This window comes from Microcaecilia unicolor, chromosome 13 (genome assembly GCF_901765095.1).
Source record: "Microcaecilia unicolor chromosome 13, aMicUni1.1, whole genome shotgun sequence".
Classification (NCBI taxonomy): Eukaryota; Metazoa; Chordata; class Amphibia; order Gymnophiona; family Siphonopidae; genus Microcaecilia; species Microcaecilia unicolor.
The window spans coordinates 51,451,630-51,466,680 of NC_044043.1; the positions used below are offsets into that span (position 1 = coordinate 51,451,630).

The 15,051-nt window shown below is 41.9% G+C and overlaps 1 protein-coding gene across 1 annotated transcript in view; it reads right to left on the reverse strand.

Moving 5' to 3' along the window:
- Positions 1-15,051, reverse strand: part of DOC2B (double C2 domain beta) — a 345,932-nt gene that overhangs the window by 12,023 nt on the left and 318,858 nt on the right. The window lies entirely within an intron of this gene.

The following is a 15,051-nucleotide window of genomic DNA, read 5'->3' on the forward strand; positions in this document are numbered from 1 at the left end:
AAGTTTCATTAGTATAATACTGACATTGTATTACAGGTAGATCTGTGTTGTTTACATTTCAGTGCTGTCAAATGTATACATTTTTGAACCTGTTAGGTGTAATAATATTTATCATCAAACACAATGGCTGAATACCATAACATCAATCCAACATTTTTGTAGCGTATTCCTACCACAATATACATGTCAGTGGCGTTCCGAGGGGCGCTGACACCCGGGGTGGATCGCCGATGCGCCCCGCCCCCCCGGGTGCAGCGCCCCCCCATGCAGCACGACCCCCCCCCTGCTCGGCGAAAGAACCCCCCCCGGGTGCAGGCCACTGGGGGGGGGGGGGGGTGCCGCGCGCCAGTCAGCGTCGATCGTTTCCATGCTCCCTCTGCCCCGGAACAGGTTACTTCCTGTTCTGGGGCAGAGGGAGCATGGAAATGAACGACGCTGACTGGCGTGCACCCGGGGCGGACCGCCCCCACCGCCCCCGCCGCGGTATGCCACTGGGTCCAGTCAATATGGGCAATTGGGAGCTCAATGTCATCAGTGAGGAAGCATGCGCAGGCGAAAATTCTATAACCGGGCACCTACAGCTGGTCACCTAGAGGGGGTGGGGTAGGAGCCAAACGAAGCAGGAGCACAGACCAAGCAAACTCCTTCAGTGTTTATCCCCATCAATATTTTTGTCCTCATTATTTTCCCCAAGAAGGTATTACAGGCATCCACCACCCTCTTCATGAAAAAGTATTTTCTAATGTTGTTCCTAAGTCTTACCACGCTGCAACCTCAATTTAGGTCCTCCAGTTCTCTGTTTCCCCATCTCTGAAAAGGTTTTGTTTCTATATTAATACATTTCAAGTATTTAAATACTTTGTACTGTCAGTTACCTGGTACTTGCCTTACCCTAGTTGTCCTTTCATTTGACGCCATACATCTATCATCACAAGCAGATCCGTCTTTAAAAAGGTGGGTGTTTATTTATTGTAATGTTTGTTTTATGATTTCCTTAATTGCTTTTTACTGTTTCATGTAACTGAAGTATTGAAAATTGATTTTAAAAAATGGAAAATGTTGGGTATAAAACAGACTGTGTCCTGTTAACTAGTGATATAAATTCAGGATTTATACACTTTGGACCAGACAACCCTGCTTAAGTCAAATGCACTTTGACACTTAATTGACTGTCATACTGCCATTGCTGTCTCCTCTAGTATTGGATTTATGTGTCTCTTTAGTGTTTGTAATGACATCACCACTGGATGAGTAGCCTAATAGTTCAGTGGGCTAAGACCCTGGGGAATTGAGTTCAATTCCTACTGTAGCTCCTTGTGATCCTGGGGAACTCACTTAACCCTCCATTGCCCCAGGTACAAAAGCTTAGACTGTGAGCCTGCTAGCTTTTGGTTGTACCACAGGAATGTGGTATATCAGATCCATGACCCTTTACCCTTACCACCTGCAAGTTTGGGGACTCACTGTAGACTTTGTTTGCTTAACTTTTTCCTCTCTGTCCCACAATTCCTGAGGCTGCAGTTGGAGAGTATACACACAGGCACAAAACTGCTGATGGTGGCCTAGGAATTACAGCTGAGGAACAGAGAGGTGACATTAAAAAGTGCTTCTGCAATACATTTGTTTCATTATGACTGAAATAGAAAATGGGTTCTCAGGTGGCAGAAGGTGCAGAGTTACCAGGAACAGTCTTATTCTGTCTGTGAAGAGACATTCCTGTCGGCTGTAAATTCTCCATGCAGGCAGTGAGACAGGGATACTTCTATTGTGACAGGAACATGAAACTAAATTCCTGAATTTAATCCCCAAATCATGCATATCCCAGACTTAATTGCCTGGTTAAATCAAAAATTTGATGCAAAACGTGATACTTCTCGTCAAAAGCACTTCAGACCTCTGAAGAAGACAGGTAGCAGTGTTGCTTCTCCTGACCCTGTGATAACTTGTCCTGAGCAAAAAATTCCACCTCATTGATCCTCCCATAACAACATAGAAACTTTGAGCTCTGACAATGATCAAACTATTTCTGACAGATTAAGATGCTGAAAATTCTAATATAAATTCCTCATTAAACTGTGCTAACACAGTTATCCATCTCACTTATTCTTTCAATTTTACACAAAAAAGGTGTGACTGTCTGGTTGCTTAGCAACCAACTGAAAAATCTCCAGCTTCCAAAACTGCAATTTTGAGAGGCAGCTTAGAGCTGGTACCAAACTCACAGAAATTAAGGAAAAATGGCATTATCCAAACCATAAAAGATATCTTTCTAAAACCTTTTACAGATTCCTTGCTTTTACTTGCATAGCTGTGATGTACAAGATACAATTGATGGTCCAGGAAACTGAATAAAACTGTTTTGAAGCACAGACCTTATCACCAGTGGTAACTTCTATTGGGCCTATAAGGGGGTGGGGGAGAAAGCCAGGCAGGTTTCCACCTTCTATTCCAGATACAATGGGGAAAAGAAGCAAGTTTAAAAAGGTTCCAGGTCTGTGAACTGGCAGAAAGCACCACTGCTTATCAGCTTGGTATATATGTTAAATATATCAGCATCTCCTTTGTGGTTAGATCATGTCAAATCCCACTGCAGCGCCTTGTGATCTTTCCTACCACAAGACACTACTCATCACGATAGATTTCCACAACTGAACTTAAATCTGCTCAGACCTTTCATTCATACAGTCACTCATTGAAAAAAAATATCTTTTAACAATTTCAAGGATAAATCATATAATCAGAACAAATCCATAATTAAATAGTGCCAGGGACAGTCTCTCGCTCACAGACCATCTTGTTTAAGAGGAATGGTATATCAATTCTAGACACTGGAGGAAAGTTAATAAAAGACTAAACGAAAAAGCCTCCAACTTGGACAATCCAGAGACCCAGTCAAAGCAGTAATATACTATATTACAATTGCAACATCATTTACAGATGCAGGAAATTATCTCAGTTCCCCAAATGAAAGATTCTAAAAGCCTTACTCATACATATTCATTGTTTGAAAGAAATCAAGGAAGAGGGGGTGTATTTCCCTTTGAACATAAGAATATTGATCAAACATCTTCATAAAGCTTTTTGAATGGCATCACTAAAACCAATAATTCACTCAGTCTAATAAGGTTTATGTAATATGCCCAATTTACTTCCTGTTGTAATGCCATAGACCTCAGTTGGTACTCACTTTTTCTTAACTTCACTACACCTAACTTAATGTCACTTCACTTATCTTAATGTCACTTCACTTAACGTCACTTAACACTTAACTACACATCACTTAACTACGTCACTTAACTTCACTTAACAACACTTCACGACATTTCACTTAATGTCACTTCACTTAACGTCACGTAACAACACTTAACTACACTTAACTACATGTCACTTAACTACACTTAACTACAGTTAAGTACACTTAACTACACTACACTTTTCTACACTACACTTAACTACACTTTTCTACACTACACTTAATGTCACTTAACGACACTTCACTTAACGACACTTGACTACATGCCACTTAATGACACTTAACTACACTACACTTAACTTAACTACACTTTCTACACTACACCTAACTTAATGTCACTTAATGTCACTTCACTTAACGTCACTTAACGTCACTTATCACTTCACGACACTTCACTTCACTTAATGTCATTTAACGACACTTCACTTAACGTCACTTAACGTCACTTATCACTTCACGACACTTCACTTCACTTAATGTCATTTAACGACACTTCACTTAACGACACTTAACGTCACTTCACTTAACGACACTTTACTTAACGGCACTTAATGGCACTTCACTTGACACTTAACATCACTTCACTTAACGACACTTAATGACACTTTTCTTAACGGCACTTAATGGCACTTCACTTGACACTTAACATCACTTCACTTAACGACACTTTACTTAACGGCACTTAATGGCACTTCACTTGACACTTAACATCACTTCACTTAACGACACTTAATGACACTTTACTTAACGGCACTTAATGGCACTTCACTTAACGACACTTAACGTCACTTCACTTAACGACACTTAATGACACTTTACTTAACGGCACTTAATGGCACTTCACTTAACGACACTTAACGTCACTTCACTTAACGACACTTAATGACACTTTACTTAACGGCACTTAATGACATGTCACTTAACGACACTTCACTTAACGACACTTAATGACACTTTACTTAACGGCACTTAATGACATGTCACTTAACGTCACTTCACTTAACGGCACTTAATGACACTTCACTTAACGACACTTAATGACACGTCACTTAATGTCACTTCACTTAACGACACTTGTCACTTGACTATATTTGACTTCTTCCCCGCCTTATTCTTCCACTCTGTGGAATGCCCGCTCTGTCTGTAACAAACTGTCCTACATCCATGACCTCTTTATCTCTCGTACTCTCCATCTGCTTGCCCTAACTGAAACTTGGCTTTACCCTGAAGAATCTGCTTCAGTCGCGGTCCTATGCTATGGAGGTTATCTTAACTTAAGAGCACTTAACTTCACTACACTTCACTTAACTACACTTTTCTACACTTAAACACTTCACTACAGTACACTTCACTACACTTAACCACACTACACTTAACTTCACTACACTTTTCTACACTTAAACACTTCACTACACTTTTCTACACTTAAACACTTCACTACACTTCTCTACACTACACTTTTCTACACTTAAACACTTCACTACACTTAACTTCACTACACTTTTCTACACTTAAACACTTCACTACACTTTTCTACACTGAAACACTTCACTACACTACACTTAACTTCACTACACTTTTCTACACTTAAACACTTCACTACACTTCTCTACACTTAACTACACTACACTTTTCTACACTTAAACACTTCACTACACTTAACTTCACTACACTTTTCTACACTTAAACACTTCACTACACTTTTCTACACTTAAACACTTCACTACACTTCTCTACACTTAAACACTTCACTACACTTAACTACACTACACTTTTCTACACTTAAACACTTCACTACACTTAACTTCACTACACTTTTCTACACTTAAACACTTCACTACACTTTTCTATACTTAAACACTTTTCTACACTTAAACACTTCACTACACTTAACTTCACTACACTTTTCTACACTTAAACACTTCACTACACTTTTCTATACTTAAACACTTTTCTACACTTAAACACTTCACTACACTTAACTACACTACACTTTTCTACACTTAAACACTTCACTACACTTAACTTCACTACACTTTTCTACACTTAAACACTTTTCTACACTTAAACACTTCACTACACTTAACTACACTACACTTTTCTACACTTAAACACTTCACTACACTTAACCACTTCATTACACTTTTCTACATTTAAACACTTCACTACACTTAACTTCACTACACTTAAACACTTCACTACACTTAACTACACTTTTCTACACTTAACTTCACTACACTTAACTACACTACACTTTTCTACACTTAAACACTTCTCTACACTTAAACACTTCACTACACTTAATTTCACTACACTTTTCTACACTTCACTACACTTAACTACACTTTTCTACGCTACACTTAACTACACTTTTCTACTACCACTTATCACTTCTATAGCGCTATAAGGCATACGCACCGCTGTACACCATACACAAAAAGACAGTCCCTGCTCAAAGAGCTTACAATCTAAATAAGACAGGTAAACAGACAGAACAACTAAGAGGCAAGGGACTAAAGAGGTGGGGATTAAAGGACAGGGTTAGGAGTCAAAAGCAGTGACAAAGAGGTGGGCTTTAAGTCTGGACTTGAAAATGGCCAAAGACGGGGCTAGACGTACAGGCTCAGGAAGTCTATTCCAGGCGTGAAGTGCAGCGAGATAAAAGGAACGGAGTCTGGAATTAGCAGTAGAGGAGAAGGGGACAGATAAAAGAGATTTATCAACAGAATGGAGTACCCGAGGGGGGGGGGGGGGGGAGTAGGGAGAGACAAGAGTGGAGAGGTACTGGGGAGCGGCAGAGTGAATGCACTTTTCTACACTTAAGTACACATCCTACGATTTCTTGAATTGTGCAATAGATTTTCAGATGAAATACGTACGTACATTCATATCACAGTATCCAAGTGTCATCAAAGGACGATAGCACATTAAGGGGGGGTTGGTTTCTATATATGGCGCCTAGAAAATTCACACAGGAAACATTTTCACCTAAGCATATTCTATAAGCGGTGTCTAGATTTAGGCACGGTATATAGAATACGCTCAGTTGATACCCTAGTGCCTAAATTTATGCACCTCCATTTACATAAACAAGAACATGGTGTAAATCCTGGTGTGTAGATTTAGGGCACAGAGAGCCATATTCTATAACAGGGCACATAAATTTTGGAACACCCACAAAATGCTCATTTCCACACCTGCATGCATTAAAATTTAGGCGCTGTGCATTTGTCAGGCGTGGAAATAGAAATATTCTATAACTCCGGACAAACTTTGTCCCCATGTCATTTTCTACTCTGGACATCTGCATGAAGGTAGCTTTGCCCTCATTATTGAATATCTCGCTTTTAAATAATAGTAATAATCAATATTGTGGATTTTTATAATATACCACTGCATTCCACAAAACAAAAGGAGCAAGTTCCCACAAACCATCTTTCTCTTTTGAGCTTGGCACAAGAAAAGAAAGATTTTAAATGCTTCTAGGTTTCAACCTAATTCATGGTTAATGTGGGATATAAATGTCATAAATAAGTAAATAAATAAATAGAAACATTAGTTGAGCACCTGATTCTCATAATATGATGTCTGTTTTAGTGGCCCTTTACCAGGAGAAAAATATTTCTGCACGAATATAACACATGCTAGGGAGTCCCTATAACCAGCTCCTCCAAATGACACACTGATTATGATTTATAACAAATCACTACTCTACCTATGAAAACTTATTGCATTATTATACTTCCTCTGTGTACATCTGTATGCTGCACACGCTGGCATGTTTGAAAATATAAGTGAGATTAAATAAAAATGCTACCAACAATAAAGAACGACAATGTGGATGCAGCAGCTCATACATTTGTTTGCTTTGTTTTGAGTGTACGCAGAATGACGGCTGCTCCAGGAAGGGGAAACACAGACTAACCTAAGTGGCTTCAACTTTTTGACATCATGCCATCTCCTATTCTCAATCAAAGCTCCTTGGTCCTGCCTTTCTGACAACAGAAAGGGTGAGATGGGTCAGAGTGGAAAGGTCCACTGCATGCCAGAGGTAGGGTTACCATTTTTTGTCCTCATAAAAAGAGGACACTTGCCCCGCCCCTTTCACGTCCCCCTGCCCCGCCCCTTTCACACACTCGCCCCGCCCCTGACGCATATTCCCCTCCCCCGGTCACCCCCCTCCTCCCCCCATCACCTTCCCTCCCCCGTCATCTCCAAGAAGTATCACTTCTTTACTGGGTAACTTGGCAGCTTTGCAGTAACGGTGTTATTTTAGCAACAAAAAGGTGTCTTTTAATTTTCGTTTCTATGTTTTATTGCTGTTGATTACTGACGTTACCGACACCCCTCAGACAGTTCACCCTAACCCCGGAGCTCTCACACTGCCTGCCTCTCTGAAGCGTTTTAGAATGCACTGCTGCAGCCTAAAAGCGTCCAAAGTCCGGGAGTCGGACCCGCTAGCATCGCGACGACTACACAAACTTTACAGCAGCCGGCCAATCACACAACAGCTCCCGCCTTCCTCTCCTCTGATTGGACGCAATGTTCAAGGCCACCAATAGGAGCAGCTTCTCCAAGGTCCTTGGGGAATCATTGTAGGCTGTAGCTAAGTGGGCTGTTGGAGCGCGAGGCCTGCGCAGGCTCCTACTTGACGTTAGCGGCGTTCTCTACGACAGCGGTGGGGAGGACGGACTGGGGAGCGCTATTGCCGGTCTGTGCAGGCTGTGCACGCCCTCCCACACGCACGTTTGTCCAGAAATCCGGACAAACGTGCGTGCGGCCAAAACCCGCCGGACGCCCCGGACATGCCCTCAAAAAGAGGACATGTCCGGGGAAATCCGGACGAATGGTAACCCTAGCCAGAGGCAGCGATCAGGTAAGGCTGCAGCACCGAAGTTTCAGGAAAAGTAATAAAATGCAAGCGTGCAGCGCAGGGCAGGGAGTGGGGTAAAGATGCCAGACTGCAAGGAGGAGGGAAGAGGGGAGGCGTAGCCATGGTGGGACCTGGGAGAGTGGAAGAGGGGCTGGCTGCTGAGTACATCATGGTAAAACAAGTACTGCCAGAGAATCCAGAAAGTCCAAAAATCAAGACTAACCCGATCCCAGAGCAGTCCAAATTTTTGGACTTCTACTCTACTTACTTTGCTGAAGAAGGGAGACAAAATGGGTATGAAACTAATTTTTAAGTAAAGAAAACCTCAAAAGCTACCTTATAGCAGTAATTTTAAACATGCTATATATTCTGGAGCACCGTTACGATCATTGGTTCCACCCAGGAGGAAAAAAGGAAAGTGAAAAAAAAACTTTGTATTTTTACCGGAGAAAAATGACTTTTAAAAAAATCCCACTCGTGATAATATAAGTACAAAAATCCCAATAAACTATCACTCTATACCAAAGCAAAAACTTAAGAAAAGCCTTGTGCAATTTTTTAAAAGAAGATATTATAGGTGATCAAAGCACATGATTAAACAATTCAACTTTACAAGAAGGCACTTATCTGTTGTACTGGAGATATCATAACGTTGTGTCGCTGGTTTTTTCTTTAAAAAGATCACTCGTCACATATTTCCAACCACTGAAAATGATTGAATAAGTGTCTTTATTTCATCTAATATATTCCCAGAGAGAATTCTGTTGCGTCATTACAGATATTCATCAGCCATCTCAGCACTCTCTATTCAGATGATCAAAACTCTCAAAAATCCTTCTCCTTGTTAATGGCAAACCTGCAAGACCCACATTGTCCAATCTCAACCTCAACAAGAATGCCTTGTTTCGCTTCTGACATCTGCGTCAGGAAGTGCATACACTGTTGAGTAATTCAGCTTAATCCGATTCAAGATGGCCGTTGAAGACACCAACTTCTTCAACCACCAATAAGAAGGAACGTTCAATTTAAAGAGCTGTTAGCTAAGCTCATTAAAAAAAAAAGCATTCCATTCTATGTATTTAAACTAAAAATCCAGCGCTGCTCTTTCTTAGTTTAAATACAATACATTAGAACAGAAGGTTTTCATAGAATGGAATGCCATTTTTTATGGGCACTGTTAATGATACTCATTTCTAATTTTTAAAAAAGCGAACACCAAATGAAAAATTTCTGGGTGACTATCCCTAGTTTTTAATACTGGGGAAGTTCTTAAAACAGACAGGAAGCTATGGTGGCAGCCACAGCTAAGGGAGCCTTAAAGAGAAAGTTCAGAGCCAGTCCTGGAGTAGGCATACGACCCCCAGTGGAACAATTTTCCTCCGTACCTCAGATCCAAATGATCCTTTTCTAAATTTAAGGTCCTCTTAAAAGCACACTTTTCCGAGCAAGCACTTGGTATCCAGTTAAATATGGATATGGTTGATTCAGGTGGGTCTGCACTAGAGAGTTGCATGGGGGACAGAAATCTTACCCATCCCCACCCGTCCCTGCAAGAATTTAACCTGTCCCCATCCATCCCCGTAAGAATTTAATGGTACATTTAAAAAAAAAAAAATTCTGGTCGGCTCTCTCAGTCTCTGGGTTTGAGCCTCAGCACTGCACATTGATTGGGATAAGAAACTACAGTATTATATTTTAGTATGATTGCTGTGTGTTTGGTTTTATCTGTCCTATCCTATATTGGTGTTCCTTTCTAACTGTTCAATTATTTTATTGTAAGCTGCTAAGACCTGTTCGCAGAATTGATGGGGTAGCAACATTTTAATAAACATAATTTAAGAAAATGGATTTACAGTCAGGAAAATCCCAATTACAGTGCCAATATAAATAACACACTTTTGTATGTTACAGCCAAATGTAGGCTCCCGGTGCGGTAATGAAAAAATAAAGCCCATGAGCTCTGTCAGCATTGCCACATAGGAACAGCAAGCATGACTTGATAAAACAGGCCCCTATGTATTTTACTCATGCTGCACTGTGCTGCCCCAGTACAGCCTTTAGAGGTCACTGTTACTGCATTCATTGCTTTATACTTCCATTTTAGCAGAACACTTACCCAAATGAATGTTTACTTAAAATTATACTATCTTAAGGGTCCTTCAGAGCAACTCTGAAAGCTAATGGCCTTACAGAAAGACTCCAAGGCCTGCATGAAAGAAGCCAGTAACTAAATAAAGCCTTACAAGCTATGTCTTGTTTCTGAAAACCAAGGGTGAGACACAGCAAAAGAGCAATAGAAATGAAAACAGACATACTGTGGATGCACACCAATCTGTGCACGAAACATTTTCTGAAACTCTGCTTTCAAATGCCACAAATCTGAAAGCAGCTTTTTACTTTCAAAAAGTACAAAGACTAGGGCATACTCAGGGCCTCTTTTACAAAGCCGCACTAGCGATTCCTGCATGGCAAATATAAAAACACAGCCACCACATACTACATGATGTCTGGAAAAATATGGGACCCCCAACATTTTTCCAAATAACCTAAAAATGTCCTACTATAGCAGAAACTTCTGCCTGAAATCCAAGACATTTCTGAGTACTTTATTTTTCAACAAATGGAGCTCTAGTGCATCGAACTCACAAAAGAATTGAGCTCTTAATTCATAAAACCCCAGAATTCATTGAGCCAACAGCTCAGTGGCGTGGAAGACTTTGTGAATGTGTCAAGGTTTAAGGAGGGCACTTTGAACACAAATCATCAAAGACATGTTTATCCACTCCTACCCTAGCTGACATAATATTTAATCACCTCTCTGACCTCATGTTCAACTTTCTTTAAATTAGTCCCCTTATTTTCTAACTTCTCATACTCTCTTACCTATCTATATGTTCCATCTTTGCTTATACCCTATGCTGTCTATGAAAATGTTTTCTTACCTATTGTGTTGCAATTGTAAGTATTATATTATGCCATACTTTGTATTATTATTTGAATATTTTTTACTACTGTAATTGTCTATTGCTTATGTTTGAGTTATTCATACTGTACACCACCTTGAGTGAATTCCTTCAAAAAAGTGGCAAATAAAGCCTAATAAAAATAAATAATTAAATAAATGAGGGGTCCGTTTACTAACCAGTGGAAAAAAATGGCCTGTGGTAACGTGGGAGCGTATTTTTGGCACGCTGGGCCATATTTTACTGCGGCTGGGAAAAAAGGCATTTTTCAACTGGGCAGTAATTAGCCGTGCACTAAGATTAAAAGTAGCGTGCAGCTATTTATTGCTTAAACCCTTACTGCCACCCATTGACCTAGCGGTAAGGGCTCTTGTGCTACTTGTGCGTAAATCATGCAGCGCGCGCCAAAGTGGCCGTGCTGCTGATTAACACCAGGAACGCCCCTCACGGTAAAAAATAGAAAAATATTTTCTACAACGGGAAACAATGCACGCCAACTTCAAATCTGCTGCAGGGCACGCATGCTACTCTGGCAGTAGCCCTACCACTGCTTAGCAAAAGGACCCCTAAGAAAAAAAATCATCATACTAATGTATTTTCAAAGTTCATACTAAATGTTTGAACAACTGCAAAGTATGTAAGGGGTCCTGTTTTTTTTTACGGACACCACGTAGATGATTTAACTGAGACTTCTGCACTTGGGGGGGGGGGGGGGGGTTATAAGTATTGCCATACTGGGACAGACCAAAGGTCCATCAAGCCCAGCATCCTGTTTTCAACAGTGGCCAGTCCAGGTCCTTTTACTAAGCTAAGCCCAGATTTACCATGGCATTAAAGTCAGGCATTCTCTTTCTTTTTTTGCAAATTGATTGCAAACATTTTCATTAGCACTCAGCACCTGCAAAAACAGGGGGTCTTTTGCTAAGCCACAGGAATATAATGGGCATTTCGGTGTTTACTGCCAGCCAGGGGCGTAGCCAGACCTCGGCGGGAGGGGGGGGGGTTCAGAGCCCAAGGTGGGCATGGCACATTTTAGCCCGCCTCCCCCACACTGCCGACCCCCCCTGCCAACGTTGCCGCCACCGCCGCAAGCTACCTTTGCTGGCGGGGGTCCCCAACCCCCACCAGCCTTAGTCTTCTTCAGCGCGTTCGCTGATCTGTGGTGGACATCAGGACTCACAGCACAGATCAGCGAATGCGCCAGAGACCGGCGCTGAAGAAGACTAAGGCTGGCAGGGGTTGGGCACCCCCGTCAGCAAAGGTACCTTGCGGCGGCAGGTCAAAAGTGGTGGGGGAGGGTCAAAAGTAGAGGGGCCAGGACTAAATCTGGGGGGGGCCATGCCCTCCATGGCCCCACCTAGCTATGCCCCTGCTGCCAGCTGATTTCTACCGTGGCTTAGTAAAATACCTCCATAACGCAGGGGCACTTAGCACCTCCTATTTAAAAGGCATTAACTCCTGGATTCTAGATATGACACCCAAAGTTGCGTACTGAAACTTGGACACACGTCCAAGTTGTGCGTGCAACTTAATTGATTAATGAACCCTTAACTAGCAATAATTGAGTGCTAACAACCAATTATTGCAGTTAATTGGCTTAAATTAGAATTTGCTTGAGCAACTGGCTATGCGCTATTCTATAAGGTTCAGCGCCTAACTCTCTTAGCACATACCTGAAAAGGGGGTGTGACCGGGGGGGGGGGGGTGTTACGGAGTTTCAAAAAGTTGTGCGCGGAATTATAGAATTGGCTTGAAATGCGCCTACATTGGGATCCTGCATTAAACCCAGTTAGTGTGTGGTAATCCTAAACACGCTAGCTGGATAACACAGGAACACCCACTCTCTGCCCATGACGCATCCTCTAAAAAAATATTTTTAAAAATTAGTTAACGTGTGCTTGCTGTATGAAACAGGGAAATTATGCATTTTGTGGTAAGCCTTTTCTCCATGTGCTTACCTAGCTTTAAGGATTAAAGCCTTTTAGGAAAAGGGCCCCTTAATTCCGATACTGATACTGATATACACTTATATTCTGCAATAACCTTTTAGTTCAGTGCAGATTGCATATATCAAGACGTTCAGACAAACCTGAAGAATTAACAATCAGAAAACAATAATAGTCTCATAACTGCATAATAAAATCTCTTCAGTACTTATAAAAATACTTAATGAAAAAATGTGTTAACTCTCCTAAAAACTACATCATCAGAAATAACTCTTAGTCGGAAGACAGTTCCAAATTGAGCAGCTAAGTATTGCAAACTAGATGAAAAAATTTGTTTAGATTCTATCCTTTGAGGATTGGGGAACTGTAAAAGTAAAGCATTTCTTGCAGAAACATTTCCAGGTCAAGTCATTATACCGATTAAATTTTTCATGTACAATGGGGCATCACCATAAAGTATTTTAAATACAACAGTTATTATGTACTATTTGAAATAAAGCAAAGTCGCCACTGAACAACAGAGGTGTAGTCCTATCAAACTTATGAGCTGGAAAAATAAGACGGGCTGCCGTGTTCTGAATTATCTGAATCTTTTCAACAAAAATTTAGAACATCCCAGATATACACTATTACAATAATCCAGCTGTGCCAAGACAAAAATTTGAACAACCAATTTAAAAGAATCTTGGTTAAAGTAACTTCTAACTCTCCTCAGGTTTTTCATCATATAAAAAGATTTTTATTTAACTAAAGCAGCAACATGTGTTAGTTAAAATTACACCAAGAATCTTCAAACTAGATTCAAGTCTAAACTATAGATTAGATATTTCCAGAATATTATCATTCCACACATCAGAAGGTTGACCAATCAACAAATTTCATATTTATCAAACATATAAACGGCAAGTGACCGACTCACCTGCAAATGTGCAGTAGAGTCACTCAGAATGCTAAGAGTGTAGAAGTCCAAGCCCCGCCTCCACCAGCAGTACAGTCCAATAGGGAGGAGGGCTTGGACATGGGTGTAGAAATCGGAGGAGGGAAGGAGGGGGCGGAACTGAGGGAAACACGCTGGGGGGAGGGCAGGGGAGAGAGCAGGGTTGGTGGACCCGGAGGGGGGGGGCCACAGGAAAACAAAAAACTAGCCCGTTGTTACGGGCTTAACGGCTAGTCTACACAGATTTGACACCTTCCCCTTTTGTGAAATGGAGTCTACCCTAAAATCTGAATGATAAAACTCATTGGTCCCTTGAACAAATGGTTCTCTACAATGAAAAACATGTTATGGATGTAAAGGACACTCAACTATTTAAATCACTTGCAAGGTGTCCCAGTAGTCTGCTAGAAAATATGTGGAAAATATTATGGCCAAATTGAGAAGGGCCTCAGTTATATAAGACTAGACTTTGAGCCCGTAAAAACGGGCTATTATAGGAAGGGGGGGTTGAAAGGCCCGCCCCCACCGCCGAGTTCGCCGCTGCCCCTCCCCCTCCGAGGTCGCGCCCCCCCCACCGAGCCGTCACCACCCACCTTCCACCCGGCCGGGCCCTCGCTCCGCTATTGAAACAGCGAGGGTCCGGGAACGCAGCACTGAGCTCTGCTGAGCTGCCGACGTCGGCCTTCGTTCTTCTTCTCTGCCTGTCCCGCCCTCGTGTGACGTAACGTCGTCGAGGGCGGGACAGAGGCAGAGAAGAAGAAGGAAGGGCGATGTCGGCAGCTCAGCAGAGCTCAGTGCTGCGTTCCCGGACCCTCACTGTTTCAATAGTGGAGCGAGGGCCTGACCGGGTAGAAGGTGGGTGGTGGCGGCGGCGACTCGGGTGGGGGGAGCGTTAGACAGCAGTGTCCCTCCCTCAGCAATGCGCAGTACAGACCCTCTGTGTTCCGCCCCCCGTCATCACGTATTGACGTGGGGGCGGGGCAGAGAAGGTCTCTACTGCGCATTTGCGAGTGAGTACGGTCACTCGCCGTTTATATGTTTGATAGGATTCAAGGTAGCAATCATGGGTCTAGCATGCT